Source organism: Grampus griseus (assembly GCF_964374135.1).
Source record: "Grampus griseus genome assembly, chromosome: 10".
NCBI classification, from domain to species: Eukaryota; Metazoa; Chordata; class Mammalia; order Artiodactyla; family Delphinidae; genus Grampus; species Grampus griseus.
The window spans coordinates 32988829-33009182 of record NC_139004.1 but is presented as its reverse complement, the minus strand read 5'-3'; positions in this window follow the sequence as shown (position 1 = coordinate 33009182).

Genomic DNA, 20354 nt, shown 5'->3' with positions numbered 1-20354 from the left:
GACGGCCGGATCTTATTAAGCTTCTGCCATGGAGCAGAATGATAATATGCAGACTTCTAGGGGAGAAAAATTCTCTGCCATCTGTTTGTGTTAGAGCAGAGCCTTTTGCAGCCACTCCAGCCCACACCGGCCCCTCTGAACCTATCCTGAACCCCTTCAGGACGCGGCATCATCACGGCTCATCCTAGCGGTGAGCCGTCCACCATCTCCATCTGCTTTCGGCCTCCTCTGACTGGTCTCATCTCCTCACCCGGATGGACTGTAAATCTTCCCTGGCTGGGATGGCTGCTCACGTTTCTAGTGTATCTTTATAGCATTTATCACTGGGTGGGGTCGGGGGAACGCATAGAGGGAGGAGGGAATGGAAGGAGGGCGATGGGGAGGGAGGGAGGAAGCAGAGGGAGACCAGCATTGGCTTTGGAGCCAGTCCTGGCTCCCCCATTATCACTAATTTGAGTGGCCATCACTGAGTGGCTCAACCTTTCAGTGCCTCAGTTTCCCCATCTGTTCATGATCCTTCCAGCACCTTCTGCAAAGAGTCAGAGAACCAAAGCGTCTCAGACCTCCTTTCCAGCCAACCACTTCCTCGGCCAGCCTCATCTCTACAGGGAGTCAGCCCCCTAATGTTCACTTTCTGGACCCCTGGGTCTTCCACTCCTTTCCTCCCCCCGACCCCCACCCATCTCCTCACAGGGGCATCCCGGCTCCAAGCCTGTGTTTGCGAGCTCACCAGGAACTGCAGGACATGGGCCTTTCTCTCTGCCGTAATGAAACCCTTTAATCATATTCAAATAGGTTACTGTTCAGGGGGAAAATAGAAATATGGATTTGATAGCAATAAATTTCCCTGGCTGGCTAAGCCCAGTTCTTAATTGTCCTGTCCCAGGGCTCACACATTTCATTGTTCGTTAGGTGCTTAAGTCCCCACTCTCATTTTGTGGCGGTGACATTACCGTTGATGGCTCTAATACTCTCATAATTTGAAAGGGGATTTGCATGATAGAACGCAGAGTATTAAAAGAAAAGGAAAAAGGGGAGAGAGAAAAATGGGGGGGCAAGATGGGAGGAGGAGCTCGGAAGGGAAGGGGGACGGCAAGGGGGGAGGGGGGCGGATGAGGAACTCAATCCAGCTTTCACTTTAAAAAAGTCACTCTCTTCAAAGTCAAATCATTGTTTTCATTAAAGTAAAAAAAAAAAAAAAAAAAGGGAAGAAAGAAAAAAGCCGAGGCTGCACATTGGGCTGACTGGGCACCGGTATTCCTTATTGTTCCTAATTGTTATTAATTATTATTATCCGGCTGTGCAGGGCTCTGTGGACGTGATGTACCCAATGTCCTTGGGGTGGAGCTGGGGGGGTGTCAGGGGAGAGGCTGACTCCGGATGGGGGGATTTGCTCTTGGGCCACAGGAAGACGCAGGTGCCCACCTTGTGGCTGATGCCAGGAGGAGCCAGGTTTGGGGAGGTGGAGGGGAGAGGGGACACTTTCCTAGAAAGAATGCCTCTGTCAGAGGAATCTAAGCCTCCTGGGTCCTGGCCAACTCTTCTCGAGTTTCCTAGAAGTTTCTTCTTTCTAAAAGCCAGTGATTTGGACACCACCAGCCTTGCTGGACACGAGACAATTCTGGTCACTGGTGGGGTCTTCCAAGTCCCTTCTGCAAACTGGATTCCCCCCCTCCTGCTTGCCCCAGTCCAGAACTGGGAGGCCTTGCACAAGTCTGGCTGGATTCCCAAAGGGGCCTCTCCTAACTCCAACATTAGGGTCAGTGTATGCTGGGGCCAAGCTGCCCTTTCCTCCCTGCTGGGGAGTCTCAGGTTCCCACGACATCCCAACCCCCCCCCCCCCGCCACACACACACACTTAGTATCTTTCTACCTAGGGGAACATAAGTTCTAGAAATCACTGCAGCCCTGGGTTTCCGGGGTTTGAGGGATGGCTAATTTAGCCTTCGTTGTGGTGATGGGTCTGTGTTTCAAGCAGGGCCACCCCTGGGGATTCTTGAATCTCCTCAGATATGGAAAGTGTGTGTCATTTGGTCTTTTTGGACAGATGGTGTGAACGTGCCTGGGAGCCTTGCAGGGAGCTGGCGTGGAATGTGTGGGCCGGGCACTGATTATGAGGGGACGAGGAGTATGGCCAATCTGGGCTCATGAGTTCAGGTGCATGGGCCCCCGCCCTTCGCGCAAACCCCACCCCTCCAGTTTTGTCACTTTCTAATCATCACCACCACTGGCCCGGGTACGCTCCCTCAGGGGACAGAGTGGGGGCCTCCAGAGAGCAGTGACACAACCAGGCTGTGAACTGCTCACACCTGCCCATACCTCTTGGGTTCCTGCCTGGCCCAGCCTCACCCCTCCACTTCCCAGGGACTCTCTTCTGGATTAGGACTTTAAGTACCGTTTTTGTTGTTGTTGTTGTTGTTTTGCAGTACGCGGGCCTCTCACTGTTGTGGCCTCTCCCGTTGCGGAGCACAGGCTCCGGACGCGCAGGCTCAGCGGCCATGGCTCACGGGCCCAGCCGCTCCGCGGCATGTGGGATCTTCCCGGACTGGGGCACGAACCCGTGTCCCCTGCATCGGCAGGCGGACTCTCAACCGCTGCGCCTCCAGGGAAGCCCTGGATTAGGACTTTAATTCAAATAAATTCTGGGATTGGAATAAAAACCGTCTGCAGAGAACTTATTCACCCTCCTTCTTTCCCTCCTTTTGGCCTGCTACTGGGATTCGGGGTGCTTGGGAAAGCACACCCTCAGGGCCGCCTCCGTCCTTCCCTATCTGCTAGCCCACCCTGCTGCCCCTCCCCACTCACTCCCCCTTACTCAGAGCCCAGGACCACCATCAGGGCTGGCGGACACCCAGTTCCTGAGGGATGGGTCTAGGACTGGCTTCTCCAGACGGGGTGGCCATTGTTCAGCCCTCTGCAACAGCAGAAATCTAGATTATCCTCCATTTAATGGGGCTGAAGCTGCAGGGTGAGGGAGGAAGGGGCAAAGCACAAGGGGAGGTGATGGCGGAAAAAATCTAGATCACCACAGAGCAAACTTGTCTACACCAGACTGTAAAACCCAGGTGTCAACACATTCCTTATTGGTTCTTTTTTATTGTGAGGATCCAAGTGGGGGATGGACCAGTGACAGCACCATCTTCATCTCTCCCTCCGCACAAGGATGGCAGGCCCTGGCCCTCCCCTCCACCCCCCACCACCACCACCAGGAGTGATGGAATGCCACGGACCCAGCCTCTCTGCTCCCCAGCCTGACTCCTGGACTCATAACATTTTAGACATGAAGGGCCTGCAGTTTGAAGCCGCCGGGTAATGAACTTGGTGCCCCTCTCCCTGTATCCCACCCTCAAGCCCCCCAAGGAGAAGCTGTCTCCAGGAAAAGGGTAAAAAAAAAAAAAAGCCAGAGAGACAAAGTGATTCTTAAATATTTTCCTTCTTTGCAGTCACTCAGGGAGGAGGGGGTGAGGGGCGAGGGAGGCTGGAAGGGGGAACAAAGCAGGTTTAATAGGCTCCGGTGACAGCACAGTGTCCACATTGGGAAAAGATTAATGACGAAAATTAATCGCCTGACCTTTCTTTCCAGGAGCTGGAGGTGAGGCGGGCCATTAAAGCCTCTTATGTTGTAATTAACGTTGGAGGGGAGAAGAGAGCTGCCTTCAGAATGGATGTGATCATTTAATTAGGCTCAGGCGTAGGTGCCACAACAGGTCCGGAGAAGTCATAATTTAACTATAGCTTTAAATTACACAGGCCGAGTGGGCATGGCAGAGTTTGACGGCAGGAGAGCCTGCCGTGGAGCTCAGGAAAACAATTACATAAACACCCCCAGTGAGGGAGAGAGACGGTGACAGAGAGAGAGACAGACAGACAGACAAAGAAAGCAGTAGGTGCTGACCAATGGGAGAGGACGGGGAGCGGGAATCATACTGGGAAAAACGCTGCTAAGAGGGGCAAAACTGGGAGTAACGTGAGAGAGAGAAAAGTGAGATTGCCAAGAGTTAGAGTGGCCTGGGGAGGGTGTGTGTGTGTGTGCGTGCGCGCAACACACGCGGGTTCTGGGGCGAGTGCCTCCGAGCACCCTCACCTCCGACCGCATTCCACACATACATCCTGACCTTCGAGAATCTCGCAAAGACGCTGAGCTTAGAAGGCAGAGAAACCCAAGCATTTCAGTCTGCCCAGGCCCTCGCGGGACGCCTCTCTCCCCACAGTCTCGCTACCGAGCTTGAGCGAGAGGAGACGCCCCCTTCCTATAACCTGGAGAGTCTGGGGGTTCCCGAGCACCTCGTTGCGCCCGCGTCCTGGGGGACGAGCAGGGCCCGGCCACGTGTCCTCGGGCCGGTGTCTAGGCGCGGGGCTCCGGGACGCGGGGTGCAAAGCCCTGCAGGACAGCGTGAGCGAGAGGGGTCGGCGCCAGGCAGGCGAAGTTCAAGGCCGGGGCGCTGCGAGGCGCGGAAGGGGGAGGACCCGCAGTCTCCGGGGCGCCGGAGCCGGCTAGTTGCTCAACCTGCGGGATTAGCCACTGGGCGGGAGGAGCAGGACCGTCGGAAAACCGCGAACGGACGCTTCCGCGCAGGGAGAGGGGAGGGGAGGACAGGAGAGCCTGTGGGGAGGAGGAGGAGGTACTGGAGATGCGGCCCAGGCCGGAGCGGATCCAAGCGCCGAGGGCCCCTCAGGGCTTTTGCGGAGCGCTTTGATAGGGGGGCCGCCGCCAGCTTTGTTCTGGACAGTGGGGGAGGGGGGGGAGCTGATTCCGGTGTGGGTCCAAGAAAGGCTCAGGGTGCAGCGCTGGGACACCTGGGTCACTACTCTGCTTCCAGATGCTGGTCCCTCTTGCCGCTTCCTGGGCCCCCGGGGACTGTGGTGACCCCACGATCCCCTCCCGCTCTAGAAGAGATGCAGTTGTAGACGTGCAGCAGGGTGGGACTTACCTTACCCTCCAAAGGGCTTCTGGGTCCTCCAGGCACTGGGCTGAACCCAAGCCACCAACTTTTAAGGCCTGGCCTGAAGTTCACGGCTCCCTCCTCCCACCATCTGTGTTAGAAGAAGACAGGTATGAATGAGGAGAAAGAAAGAGACACCCCCCAACTTCCTACTCATTCACTAGCCCCCAACCCAGATCGTCAAGCTACAGGACGCTGCCTCCTGCCCCACCCCCAGGGCAAAACACAAAACGTGCCGAATGGTCACCTATAGGGCACTTTTATCCCACAGAGCAAAGCGGAGTTTCCATTTTGATTAGACGTCCACAAATTCTCCAGATTAGTGAACCTCTCAGTTGGAGCTTTGTCCCTGCCTGTCTGGTTAATTGATTGATGGATTGATTGATAGTGCAATGGGTCTCTTTGGTCTCTCTTGCAGCTCAGACCTCTGTCCTGAGAATGTCCAGCCTGCCCTGGGGATAAAGGAGGAGCTGTGGCCTGAGCTGGGGGTGGGACTAGGCAGAGGCACAGGCGTTCCAGATGGAGGAGAGTGTTCGTCTCCTCAGACCGGGGCTCCAGCTGGCCCAGGAGGCTTGGGGTCATGTCTTGGTTGTGACCTGGACTGCCTTTGCTGTATGGCTGACCTAAGGGCCCCAAAGCCCAAATGCAGGACTCCTTTGGCCCTAACCAGAGTCAGATGGGAAGACAGAGGCTGCCTGGCACCCGGAAGGCCAGATGGGGAGTGTGGAAAGAAGGTGGGAAGTGAAGAGGCAAGAAAGGGGGAGTAGGGGTTGGTGAATAGAGAAGAGAGGGGAGAGGAGGGAGGAGGGAAGGAGGAAGCCTGACCAGGCCTACAGGTCGCCTTTGAGCCCCTTCACTGAGACTGCCAGGGAGAGCCCCGGTCCCCACCCCCTATGTGGGACACTGCATCCCTCACAGAAGCCCAGCTCATAGGAGACCTCTTGTGGTACCTCCATGTCAGGTGTTCCCTTCCTCCCTCTACAAGGCTGTGGGCTCCAGGAATCTCTCTCCTGCCCCTCCCATTTTGGTTAGAATAAAATCTGAACTGATAAGAACTTCCAAGCCCCGCTCTGCCTCAGGTCCTACCTCCCTACTTCAGTCTCATCTCCCTGGTCCGTCCTCACCCTGCTCCATCCATCCCTCCCGGCCTTCTCTCTCTCCTCCAACTAGAATTTAAGCTCCATGAGGCCCAGGCCAGGCTGTCAGGTTCCCCTGTATTCTGCAGAGCCTAGCATGGTGCCTAGCCCGTGGTAACCACCGAGTAATAAACATTTGTTGACTAAGCCAGTCTTACAGTTCTGTTCCTGCCAGCCCCCCACCCCTAGCTGGGCCTGGCACGCTCTCCCCTTATGGACCCCTAATGTCCTGCTTTATCGCTTCCTACTCTTTGTGATGTTTCCTTCCCTGCAGAGGCTGGAATTGAGTGTTTCTGGGAGGATCTCGTACAGGGCCACAAATTATCCTGCAGCAAAATTAAACGCTCCACTTGGGATGTCGGACCCAAATGGCTAGAAAGCGCCGGGGCTCACCTGGCCAGCAAGTGCCCCATCCCGTCCTATCCAAGGCCCTGGTAGTGCATTCCTGGAAAATGAGGGAGGAGAGGCAATGGGGGGAAACAGCTTTTCAAAATGGACATCAGCGTCCTCCCCTTCGGTGAGCTGAATGAGCTGAACAGAAGCATAGGGGCCCTGCCTGGAGGAATTTCGTTGGGAAGAGTCTGGGGGTGGGGGAAGGGAGGAGGGGATCTGCCTCTCCGTGAGAACAGCCCAGGCCCCGGCCTGTTTGTTTTTCTGTCTGTTTGTTGGATGGGGGCGGGGAGATAAGGACATGGAAACAACCTTAAAATAACCTCAGCAATTCCCTAAGCACCCGTGGGGTGGGCACAGGGGTCTAGCTTGGGGCTTGCAGCGTGGCTGAGCGGGGGGTAGGGTTGTGGGCCATTCTGGCCTGTGTGTCTGTCTGTCTGCACACGTGCACTGTGCTCTTGCCCTGTCCCCAGCCCCCGACTTGCTCCCTGTGGGCTCTGGGTGAGCTGGAGTTGACTTCAGCCCTCTCAGCCAACACTAGCAGGAATAAATAATCCCATGACTTGAGTTAGGAGGCAGAGCGCCAAGGAGACGCAGCAACTGCATAAATCCTGAAGATGCGGGGCTCAGGTGGGCCCCACAGAGCACTCAGTTCAGCCCCCGGGAGTTATGAAGCCTTAATTCAACACTTGCCTCCTCCTCCTTTATTTCTGCCTGGTTGCGTCCCACGGAGGTTTAATCCCGGGGACCCCTGCCCTGTGCCCTAGGAGGCTTGCAGAATGGGCTGGAATCACAGCGATGCCAAGACTCTTTCTTGGGCCCCATGTACCCCACACTCCTCTCCTGGACTCCCGGTTCGGGACTCCCTTCTCCCCCATCCCCCCCCCCCCCCCACAGAGCATTCACAGCCAATCCCCAGAAGCAAGTCTCTCCCACCTAAGATTACACCCGCACCTACTCCTTCCCAGCACCGCGAGGGCGTGTGGACCCAGGCCTAGGACTCTACAGCGAGGTTCAAGGTAATCCACCCTTCCGTATCTGGACCTCTCTTGGCCCCAGGGTCTTAGATAAAAGTGCAGAATGTGGAATGTTTGTCTTGAAACCTATGCCCTTTGATTGCCTGTCTCTAGACCTGGACTGGGGCTCCCACTCTGCCATCAGCCTCGCTCTGGGAGCTTGACCTTGAGCAAACAGATCGATCTCCTCAAAGGAGCGTCTGAGTTTTAAAAGAGGGACTTTTTAACCCAAAGGTTTTGTCATTAGGTGGATGTGTGAAGACGGGGGATATTTCTGGAGAGGGACTTTCTAAGAGATGGCCCCTGGTCTTGGAAGACCCCTTCAAACAACAGATATCCACCAGTTGGCCCCTTCACTTTCCAAAGAATGGGCTCTCTGCTGTCATCACCCCAAACCCAAAATAGTTGGTGTTGGAGTTTTTAAATGTTTCTAAACTCAGGGAGACTGGGCCCCAAACTGCCGAATATAAAATCATTTTCCAGTCAGACTTGAAAAGAGCATGTCATTCATTCCTTCGGGCATTAAACATTTATTGAGCAACAGATGCAAAGCACTGGGCACCCACGCTAAGATCAAAACCAAGATAAGTAAGACAATCGAGATTCCAGCTGTAGATGATGGTTTTCATCTCAGAATAGGAAGTCAGTATAGCTGTTCAGTGAGATAGAGATGGAGACAGGTAAAGGAATGGGATAGGGACAGGGAAGGGATAAGAGTGGAGCTAGGGGCTTCCCTGGTGGCGCAGTGGTTGAGAGTCCGCCTGCCGATGCAGGGTACACGGGTTCGTGCCCCGGTCCGGGAAGATCCCACATGCCGCGGAGCGGCTGGGCCCGTGAGCCATGGCCGCTGAGCCGGCGCGTCCGGAGCCTGTGCTCCGCAACGGGAGAGGCCACAACAGTGAGAGGCCCGCGTACCGCAAAAAAAAAAGTGGAGTTAGGCTTTGGCCCTTCTCTTCCCCTTGACCCCATGGGGCAGATATACCCTCTCTCTCTTGCTGGATGGCTGATGTTCATTGCCTTTTTCTCCACCCCAATTGCAACTGCTAGATGGGGCCTGAAGCTAGACTTGCAAATCACAGGAAGCGGGGTGATCTGCAGCAAGTTACACAGGGGCTATTGTTGATTCATGGCTTCATTCATTCAACAGGTATTTCCCAAGCACAGCTTAACAGAAAACTCCTAAGCCACAGATGGATGAAGGACATCTCTATTCATTTGGAAAGATTTAGCCAGTGGTGGTACTTGTCAGAGTGTGCGCAGCATCCCGCGAAGGGCCGGGCTGCAGGAGCTCAGCAGAGGAAGGCTGTGCTGACGTGGGCTGAGGGTGGGCGGCAAATGAAAGCTTCTGGGGGGAGGTAGTACTTCAGTTGTCTTTTGAAGGATAGGTATGGCTGGTACAGACTGGTACTGATATAGACTAGCACAGCGAAGGGAGAAAAACTTTGGCCTTCAGGAAACAGAAAGGATAGAGATGGAAAATAAAACATTAAGTTAGGCAAATGGGAATGAGAGGGAATGCTAAGTTTCAAGGGATGTTGGATAGACTGGTTTGGCTGGACCCGAGTTGTTGGAAATGGGCCTGGAGAGGTAGGTGAATGGAGACCCGCTTGGAGATGACCTTGAGGCTGTGTTCGTCAGCCATCACCACAGTAATGCTGCCTAGCAAATCACATGAACATGAACACTCACGGTTTACATCAAGAAGTCTTTGTTTCTCTCGCTCACAAATTGGGGGTGGGGCTCAAGACGACTCCATAGTCTCCTTGGACCAGCATGGCAATCACAGGAGCTCAAGAGACCAAACCTAACCCCACATTTTTTTTTTTTTTTTTTTTTTTTTTTTGCAGTACATGGGCCTCTCACTGCTGTGGCCTCTCCCGTTGCGGAACACAGGCTCCGGACGCGCAGGCTCAGCGGCCATGGCTCACGGGCCCAGCCGCTCTGGGGCATGTGGGATCTTCCCGGACCGGGGCACGAACCCGTGTCCCCTGCATCGGCAGGCGGACTCCCAACCACTGCGCCACCAGGGAAGCCCACCCCACATTTTTATTCCTATACCCTGGCCACATCCACCGACATGCCATTGGCCGAAGCAAGTCAGATGACCAAGCCCACCCTCACGGCGGTGGGAAAGTAGAGTCGCGTCACAGAGGGTGTGGCTGTGAATCCCTTTGCGGGGGGCGGGGGGGGGGGGTGGTTAGGAATTGGGACAGTGATCCAGCCTCGGCTGCTAGGCAACAGCCACTGAAAGCGCCTGAGCAGTGGAGTGCTATGAGTAACACCCTATGGGTGCCGGATTCCTCAGGTTCTGAAGCTCTTTCCCAGATACTACCTCATTTTCATCTTCCCAACAATCCTCTGAAGGTGATGTCATCGCATTTTTCAGATGGCAACGAAAGATTTAAAGAAGCACTGTGGCTCAGCCAGATGACACGGCTGGAAAGACGTGGAGCTGAGATTTAAACTGGGATCTTTGGGCTCCAAGCCTGCTCCCCCCACCCCCACCCCCACCCCCACTGCTGATTTAGAAAGATGGGTCTGCTGTTGTGTGCAGGATGGGGAGAGCTGGGAGAGGCTGCAGATGGCTGACAGCTGAGAGATGAAACGGCCGTCCCAGCCCTGTGAGGAGCCCTAGCTCGGCTGGAGGGAGACGAGGGGAGACGATGGTCTAAGGGGTTTTTTGGTTTATTTTTGCATTTTCTTCCTTTATGGAGGTATAATTTTCATAGAGTGAAAACCACATAGATCTTAAGTGTGCGGTTGATAAGTTTTGTCCAATATAAATGAGTTATCAACACCCCAGGTCGAGGTAGAGAACTTTTCCATAATCCCAGACAGTTTCCCTGGTGCCCCTTTCCAGCCAATCCTCCTTCCCCCAGGCAACATTTTTTGGATCCCTTATCACCATAGATTAGTTTTGCCCGTCTCTGTACTTTATATAAATGGAATCCCAGGGTACATTCTCTTTTGTGTCTGGCTTCTTTCACTCAATGTAGTGTCTTGAAGATTCATCCATGTTGTTGCATGTAGCAGTAGTTAATTTTTTTTTTGTGGTACACGGGCCTCTCACTCCTGTGGCCTCTCCCGTTGTGGAGCACAGGCTCTGGACACGCAGGCTTAGCGACCATGGCTCACGGGCCCAGCCGCTCTGAGACATGTGGGATCTCCCAGGACCAGGGCACAAACCCGTGTCCCCTGCATCGGCAGGCAGACTCTCAACCACTGCGCCACCAGGGAAGCCCAGTAGTTAATTTTTAATTATAATGCCTATTCCATTGGATGATTTTACCACAATTTAATCCTTTTTCCTGTTGGTGGATATTCGGACCGGTTCTTTCCAGTGTTTGGGCTATTACTGACAGTGCTGACATGAACATTCTATCTAGTACAAGTCCTTGTGGACGAAGATGCTCACTTCTCTTTAGGTATGCCCCTAGGAATAGAACTGCTAGGTCAGAGAGAAGGTGTATATACAACTTCAGTATTTGGAACAATTTTGGAACAATTTTCCAAGCTGGTTTTACCATCTTACACACCATCTGCAAGGTGAGAGTTTCAGTTGCTCCCCATCCTTGTCAACATTTGGTAGGGTCCATCCGTTTCATTTTAGCCATTTAGTGAGTGTGTTTCATTTTAGCCATTTAGTGTCTCATTGTTGGAAGGTCCATTTTCAGGTCCAGTTCTTCTCTCTCCTGCTCTGCTCTCTATCTCAGGGGGCTGCTCCCCTAGACTGCTCTTACTAGCTCCTGTATCAGCTGGCTGCTGGCCAGGTTCAGCCAATAGGAGGCACTGGCAGGAGACTGGAGGGCAGGAAGAAGAGAAAAGCTGGAGTATTTTTATCCCCTCTTGTGTCTCCAGCCACATCTCCTCCATGGCTCCAGCTCCTGGCCTACAGACCACAATGGTTGCAGCTTCTGCTGGATAACCCCCATCCCTGTGTTCCAAAAACACCACCTAGCACTTACTCTCCTTCTGTCTTGCTTTATTTTTCTCCATAACGTGATTATCTTCCTTCATACTTTTCTTTATGCATTTTACTTATTTCTATTCTAATGGCCTTTCTCCATCAGAAAGGAGGTCCATGAGGGCATGATTTGCTGTCTGTTTTCTCCCTGGCTGAAACTCCAGTGACCAGTGACTAGAGTAGGCAACCAAACGTCTGTTGAGTGACTAAATGTGGGCAGAGGAAACAGGAAGTCCTCAAATTCTAAACGGAAACACCAGAGTCAGAACTCCACAGGGCATCATTAGATCCTGTCACTGGAGTTCGGTGGGTCGTAGAATCCCAGCTGAAAGGTGAAGGGAGCTGCTTCATCCCTCTGCCTCATTTTCCTTCTGTGCCAGACCACTTCCCAGGAAGACGTGGGCCAGGCAGATTTCAGGACCTCACACACTGAGAGCTCTGCCTTGGACACTGCACAGGGACCCAGAGGGCTGCTTCTGAATTTAGCTGTCAAAGGACACATTTGGACACAAAAGCCCTTTTGCATTAAAGTAGATCTTTCATTTGGGAGTGGATGAGGTCAAAGGTCAAGATGGTACTAGCCCATGTTTTAAAAATGAATCTTGGGCTTCCCTGGTGGCACAGCGGTTAAGAATCTGCCTGCCAATGCAGGGCACACAGGTTCGAGCTCTGGGCTGGGAAGATCCCATATGTCACAGAGCAACTAAGCCTGTGGACCACAGCTGCTGAGCCTGCGCTCCAGAGCCCACGAGCCACAACTACTGAGCCCGCGAGCCACAACTACTGCAGCCTGAGTGCCTAGAGCCTGTGCACCACAACAAAGAGTAGCCCCCGCTTGCTGCAACTAGAGAAAGCCTGCGCACAGCAACAAAGACCCAACGCAGCCAAATAAATGAATAAATAAATTTACAAAAAAAAAAAAAAAGCGCAATGCAACACCACCATACATCCAGCAAAGTGGTTAAAAGAAAAAGAGAATATAAAGTGTTGATGAGGATGTGGAGCAAGTGGAACTATGATGCCTTGCTGGTGGGAATAGAAATTGGTTCATCAACTACTGAGAACCGTTGGCATTATCTGATAAAACTGTACACATGCACTCTCTATGACCCAGAAATTCTACTTGCTGGCAAATGTTCATAGCAATGTTGGGTCTTTGTTGCTGCACGTGTGGGCTTTCTCTAGTTGCGGCGAGCGGGGACTACTCTTTGTTGCGGCGCACAGGCTTCTCACTGCGGTGACTTCTCTTTGTTGCGGAGCATGGGCTCTAAGTGCTCAGGCTGCAGTAGTTGCGGCACGCAGGCTCAGTAGTTGTGGCTTGCGAGCTCTAGAGCGCAGGCTCAGTGGTTTTGGCCTATGGGCTTACTTGCTCTGCGGCATGTGGGATCTTCCCGGACCAGGGCTCCAACCCGTGTCCCCTGCATGGGCAGGCGGATTCTTAAGCACTATGCCACCAGGAAAGTCCCAAACCTCAACAGTTTTAGAATGCAGAATAAATTGACGTATATTCAAGCAATGGAATACTACAAAAGAATGTGTTATAAATACACGCAACAATGTAAATGAATCTTCTAAACATAATATTCAGTGAAAGGAGGAAGAAGCAAAAAGTTTACATATCGCATGATTCCATCTATATGAAATTCTAAAGCAGGCAAAACAAATCTATGGTATTAGAAGCTCATACAGAAGAGTGGTTACTTTTGGGGGCAGTGGGTGGGCAGTAACTGGCAACGGGAACCATGGGATGTTCCAAGGTGTTAGTAAATGTTCTGTTTCTTCCTCTGAGTGTTGGTTCCATGGCTGTGTTGGCTTTGCAAAATTCATCAAGCTCTACATTTATGATTTATGTACGTCTCTATGTGTATTGTACATCAATAAGAGGATTATTTTTAACAGAAGAAGGGTTAAACTGGGGAAAACTGGAGCATTGGAGGCAAGTAACCCAGAGAGGGAGGATGGCGCAGGGTAGAAGGACGGTGGGGTGGGCTTCTGGACTTGCCTCTCTTGTAAAACCTCTTTCTCCTCGGGCATCGCAGCTATTCTTGGGTCCTGGGGCTGAGATGCATATAATGGAAACACAACAAGGGCAGGCCAGGAACACGGTCATGGAGGTGGAAGCCCAGCTCTGCTGTTGCCAGAAAGCACGTCACCTCTCTGAACCTCAGGAAAATAAAGGGAACGCTACACTGGTTGTTACAAGGAGCACTACAACAGCACAGGTGAACGAACCATGCAGCCAGCTAGTGCCAACTGGTGAGGGCTGCACCAACGGGGGCGACAGGGGAGTCATAGCACATGAGCATTTACTCCAAAGTATCCAAACAGCAGAAAAAGAGAGACACAATTTTAACCTGGAGGTGGGATGTGCCCCAGTGAGCAGAACATCATCTGACAGCCATCGCCCTTCCCCATCAGCCCAGCAAACCTCTCATGGCCGGATCATCTCACTGTTCTTGGAGAGTCTTATGTTTATTTTACTTTTAAAAATTTATTTATGTATTTATTTTTGGCTGCATTGGGTCTTCGCAGCTGTGTGCGGGCTTTTCTCTAGTTGTGGTGAGCGGGGGCCACTCCTTGTTGCGGTGCGCAGGCTTCTCACTGTCATGGATTCTCTTGTTACAGAGCATGAGCTCTAGGCACGCAGGCTTCAGTAGTTGTGGCTCGCGGGCTCAGGAGTTGTGGTTCGCGGGCTCTAGAGCACAGGCTCAGTAGTTGTGGTGCACAGGTTTAGCTGCTCTGCGGCATGTGGGATCTTTCCAGACCAGGGCTCGAACCCGTGTCCCCTGCATTGGCAGGCGGATTCCTAACCACTGTGCCACCAGGGAAGCCCTGAGTCTCATGTTTAAAAGAGGTGTATTTTTCAATAAACGAGGTCCCTAAAAGGAAGCCAGCTGCTTCTTCACTGTCTACTTCAGGATGGAGTGGAGAATGCAGGGCAGCAGAGAGGCCTCTGGAAAACTTCGGAGTAGATGCAGTCTGTCCCCACCATGGTCTTGCCCCCGCTCCTCTCCCCCCAGCATGGCCCTGTCTACAAATTCCCACTGCCCTTCAGCCGGGAATGTCCACCATCACCTTGGGAGACCGAGCACTCATTTCCTCCCAGACTCATTCCGCTCCATCTCCTGGAACCAGCACACCCCCAACCTCAACTCCTGCGTTTACAGCCATCATAGCTCTTCTCACTGGCTGCCATGGTGTGTTCCACCTCTAGGCAGGGAGCTTCTTGGGAGCAGGTTCTGTGTCTTATTCACCTTTGTGTCTTTGACACTCAGCACATAGGAAGCACAGAAAAGCACAGAAAAATAGATGTTTTCGGGCTTCCCTGGTTTTGCAGTGTTTAAGAATTCGCCTACCAATGCAGGGGACACGGGTTCTAGCCCGTGTCTGGGAAGATCCCACATGCTGCGGCCACAACTACTGAGCCTGCACTCTAGAGTCCGCGAGCCGCAACTAGTGAAGCCCACGCGCCCTAGAGCCCGCACGCCGCAACAAGAGAAGCCACCACAATAAGTAGCCCGCGCACCGCAGCAAAGAGTAGCCCCCGCTCACTACAACTAGAGAAAAGCCCACGCGCAGCAATGAAGACCCAATGCAGCCGAAAATAAATTAATTTAATTTAAAAAGAGATGTTTTCTAAAGAAGGAAAGGGGCACCATCCCATAACTAGAGTCAAATTATAAGGGATCTGCTAAACTCATTCACACCATGATGGTAAGCTATTGAATTCCAGGCATAGTTAAATAAAGGATAAATACCTTAACCCAAAATACTGATAGTGGCATTGATCGCAGACTGATAAGGGAAAATATATTTTAGCTGGGATCCCTCACAATGATACTCAGATGTCATTATCTGAGGAATCAGCTCTCCACTAGACCAGGTGACACATCTGTCATCATACCATCATCACCATCGCCCCTGGTGCACCGGCCAGGTGTGCTGTCCTGTTAATCCTCCATGACCCTATGAGGTGGCTACTATCATCCTCCCCATCTTACAGATAAGGAAGCTGAGGCACAAAAAGATTAAGCAACTCATCCGGAGACACTGAACTGCTAAGCAGCAGAGAAGGGATCTGAACTGGGGCTGGTTGACTCTCAAGTCCATGTGCTAATCACCCAGCTCAGTGCCTTCCTACCATCCTGCCCAGCCACCCTCTGCAGAGTGACTTAGGAGGTCAGGGTCCCAGCCTGCTGAGAGTCTTAGAGTTTAAGGTGAATGTCCTAAATTAAGGGTAAAACATATATGAAGGCTGAGAGAGGAGGGAGAGGGCAAGCGGCAGCCCTTCATGTATGTGATAGGTGCCTGTGCTCACACCTGCGTGCGTGTGCATGTGTGCATGTGCATACACGTACACACATGGGTTTGTGTGTGGATGCACGTGTGTGCCAGGGCCAAGGGGAGGGGTTGGCCAATGAGGAGAAGGTAATCGATGTGAAGGCTCCTCACGTGGTCAGCACACAGTAAATATTCGCAGAATTGAATTGAAATGCTAACGAGAGGTCTCTCCAAATATGCGGTGTTATTATTACTATTATCTCCAAATTGCAGACTTCAGGAAAAGAGAGGCAGGTGGAGGGTTGGTGACAGGGTTGGCTGGCCTCCTTGCACCTCCCGACTGCATTGCGCTGACCCCCCACGTGGACTGTCTCTGGCTGGTTTTCCTCCAGAGTTGACTGAAGCAGGGAACTTGCAACCCGTCAGGATGGCAGTGACAATGACGGGGTAACTAACAAGGAAGGAGCCCTCTGCGTGGGCTGGCCCCGTGCTCAGGGCCTGTTCTCCATTGCTCTTTCTCAGCAGCTGCTGAGGTGGGTACTATTCATTTCATTAGCATCTCCAAGGTGCGGAGGAGGAAGGTGAGGCTCAGAGGGGTTGGCCCAGAGAATGTGTGCGCAGGTATTGAGAACAGCTAGCGGGCTGGGGCTGTCCTTTCTCCACCATCTATATCCCGAGTCCTCCTACACAAGACTACCACCTAACGGGTTAACAGGTGGTCAGGGCCCTGCAGTGGGCTGACTAGTGTGGAGCTGAGCCACGGGCCCTAGATCTGGTCGGCCCAGAGCCAGCACTTTGTCTCCCAAAACCTCGGTGTCCTCACTGGCAAAGGGGGAACGAATAGTCGCCACAGCAGAGGGTCGTTGTAATGAGAGGCTAACCCGTAAAACGCCTAGTGCCTAGTGAGCGCTCAGGGATGTCAGCTATTATTCTAAATGTGCTGAGTTTTCACTTGAATCTAACAGTCACTCCTTTTCTCACAGAGCAGTGAAGTTAGACACAGAGAATTGGTGCACGTTCAGGAATGATCTAGTCCAACCCCTTCTGGTAATGGGTAAGAAAGCTGAGGCCGGAAGAATAGCACCAAGGTCACACGGCTCATACATGGCAGGGCCTGGATTCAAACACAGATTTTCTGCTCCCAGGGGGGGCCTCTCTGCCTGCCAGGACTGCCTCGGGGCTGGCCTGAGGGTGCAGAGGGCCTAGGACAAGTGGGGAGGATGCCAACACCCCAGCCTCCAGAGGAGAGCGGCAGCAAAGCGGAGGGGGCAGCATGGCTGCCACACCCTCCATGGGAGATGTCGGGAGAGGGGGCCAGAGTGGGGCGACCCTGGGGGCCACAACCTGGCCCAGCGGATGATGGGAGACAGAGTGTCTCTCGTTTAGGCCCAGAGTCGCTCAACCCTCCTTATCTCCTGGGGAAAAGCCCTGTCTTCTCCCCACTTACCCCTCCAACAGTTTGAGAGCCACTGACCAGGCACAGAGAGAGGGAGAGAGCGGGATCTCGGGCCCCACGCTGGCCCTCCACCCTCTCCCCTGCCCCTGCCCACCACTTTCCAAGGCCTGGGCCGTCAAACTCAGCCGCAGTCAGTCTCCGGGCTGCCACAGCGACCCAGAGCCCACAAACCACCCGTGTCAATGTGCCTCCTCCCCGGAGGTCCGAGGCCTTAAAACTTAATAGTCTCTCAAACGCTGTAACACTAGAGGCGGCTTTTATGGACTCAACAGGGGTAGTGTTAGGAAGGGCCGTCAGCCGCCTAAAGTGGGCCGCTTGCCCCCAGCCCCTTGCACACACTCGGAGGGCCTCCGGAGGGGCTCCGCCCCTGCCTTCTGACCAGGTTATTACAGAAGAGTTCTCTGCAAACAGGGGCCTAATGGAGGGTCGGGACCCCTCTGGCCCTGGCTCAATGGAAGCTAGGCAGCTTTGCGAGGGGCGGTGCACTGGTCCAGGGGAAAGATCTTGGTGACTAAGGAGTGGGCAGTTGAAAGCGCCATGGTGTCAATGGGGAGCAGGTGGGGAAGGAGGGGAACTCCTGAGGCCTGGCCTCAGAGGTGTGGGGGGCTGGGAGGGACGGAGGGAGGGATGGGGAAGCCTTGCGGAGTCGGCAGGTGGGGGAGGGGGAGGGAAGCCCCCCCAAGCTCTCACCCCCACCCAGAGGAGCACAGGTTCTCGAGCCCGATCCAAAGGACCAGGCGGTGGGCTGGGAGCAAGGCCACGGTGTCTTCTGGGCCTCTCGGCTTTTTCCTTCTCTTCCAAGGGCCATATTTTTCTGTTGTCCCCTTTCTGCCCCCTCAGCAGGTACCTCCTGGTCCGTCCTCACCCTCCCCTCTTCCCTGTTCCCCCTTCTCATCCCACCTTACCTCTCATTACTGGGAGATCTCAAATAGGGATTCTGCCCAGTCTTCAGTAGAAGCAGGCAATGCCCCCCACAATAAATAAAATACTAAATAACACTAAATAAAATACCCTGGCTGACTTGCCAACACACACACACACACACACACGCACACAGGCATGCTCACACACACACACGCAGGCATGCTCACACACACACATACGCAGGCATGCTCACACACACACGCACAGAGGCGTGCCCACATACACACACGCAGGCATGCTCACATACACACACGCACACGCAGGCATGCTCACAGACACGCAGGCATGCTCACATACACACACGCACGCAGGCATGCTCACACACACACAGGCATGCTCACACACACACACGCAGGCATGTTCACACACACACAGGCATGCTCACACACACACACACAGGCATGTTCACACACACACGCAGGCATGCTCACACACACAGGCGTGCTCACACACACACACGCAGGCATGCTCACACGCACGCAGGCATGCTCACACACACACATGCAGGCATGCTCACACACACGCAGGCATGCTTACGTACACACATGCACGCAGGCGTGCTCACACACACACGCAGGCATCCTCACACACACACAGGCATCCTCACACACACACGCAAGCATGCTCACACACATGCAGGCATGCTCATGTACACACACGCACACAAGCATGCACACACACACATGCAGGCATGCTCACACACACGCAGGCATGCTCACACACACACGCACGGAGGCGTGCCCACATACACGCAGGCATGCTCACACACACACACACGCATGGTCACACACACGCAGGCATGCTCACACACACACACGCATGGTCACACACACGCAGGCATGCTCATACACACACACGCATGCTCACACACACACACACAGACACACACACACACGCAGGCACGCTCACACATATTTTCTTCATTACCTTCCCTAACACTGTCTTTCTTCCATCTTGAGTTCAGTGTTGTTTTTTGTCTCTTTTTGACCCTCCCCCTCCACTTCCCCTCAATTTATTCCAGCTGTGAAAACCTTTTTCCCATCTCCTCTGTCACCGTGGCAGATAGGTGAGTGGCAGGCAGAGGAGTCCACTCCGCAGCCACCGTTGGTAATTGACGCCAGATGTTGAGCTGGCCCCTGGCCCAGCCCCAGGCAGGGCTTCCCGCGCAGCCTCCTGCATCTGGGTGTGAAAGGCGAGCCACAGCCCAGCCTGGGTCTTTGTGGGATGCAGAGCCTGGCTCAGGGGACAAGGGTAGGGAAGGCTGGGACCAGGGGCTGCAGGAGGGAGGAGGCCGGGGAGCAGAGGGTAGGGGGTGGGAGCCCCTTGGAGGAAGGTGTGGGCCACTGACAGTTTGGTTGGCATGAGAGAAGCCAGGACAGTCCAGAGGCAAGAAGCTGAGAGCCGGCTTCCCTTGGCCACTTCTCAGCCTTTTTATTTCCTGGAGATGAAAGGTTTGCTGCTGCTGCTCCTTATAAGTATATGAATTTGGTAAAATACGAAAAACCAATTAGAAGACTCTAGGATTCTCCACGATGACTCTACTACTAATAGTAATGAAACCAGTTAACGTTTCTGGAGTATTTTAGGTGCTTTCTGAGTCATTGAACATGAATGCACTCATCCTGTCATTTAATGTTCGCAACAGTCCTGTGAGGAGGGGCCCATAATGGTCCCCATTTTACAGATGCAACAATAGAAGCCTGGAACATCTAACTGGCCCATCTAGGAAGCGGTGGTACCAAGATTTGAGCCCAGACAGTCTGACCTCAGAGACCACATTAGGCTCTCAGGAAAGACTTTAAAATCTTCAAAGGTCAGAGATAGAGGGAAGCTGGTCCCAACCCTTTTTAAAGGAGGACCGTAAGTCCCGAGATGAGAAGTAACTTGCCCAAGGACACACAGTGAGTCAGCCCCGAGCAGGGCTGAATCCCAGGGCTGCTCTCCTTGTTCAGAGCCCTTATTGTGACACCACAGTTCTGACTCAAGTCTCCACACCCTTGGTCCAGAGCCAGGCTTCCTGGAGGAGGTGCCTTTTGTAGGACTTGGAACAAGACAAGGATCAGAGACTTAGGCAGGAGGAAACACTTTCAGTGGAGAGCCTTCTGCTCAAAGGTGGGGCTGGCAGACAGCATTAACGGTGTCTCTAATGCCAGGCACTGTGGTCACAATGGGGACTTAGAGACAAACCCTGCCCCCCCCCCAAAAAAAGGGGAAAAAAGCAAGGCAAGTGGGATAGGGAGGACC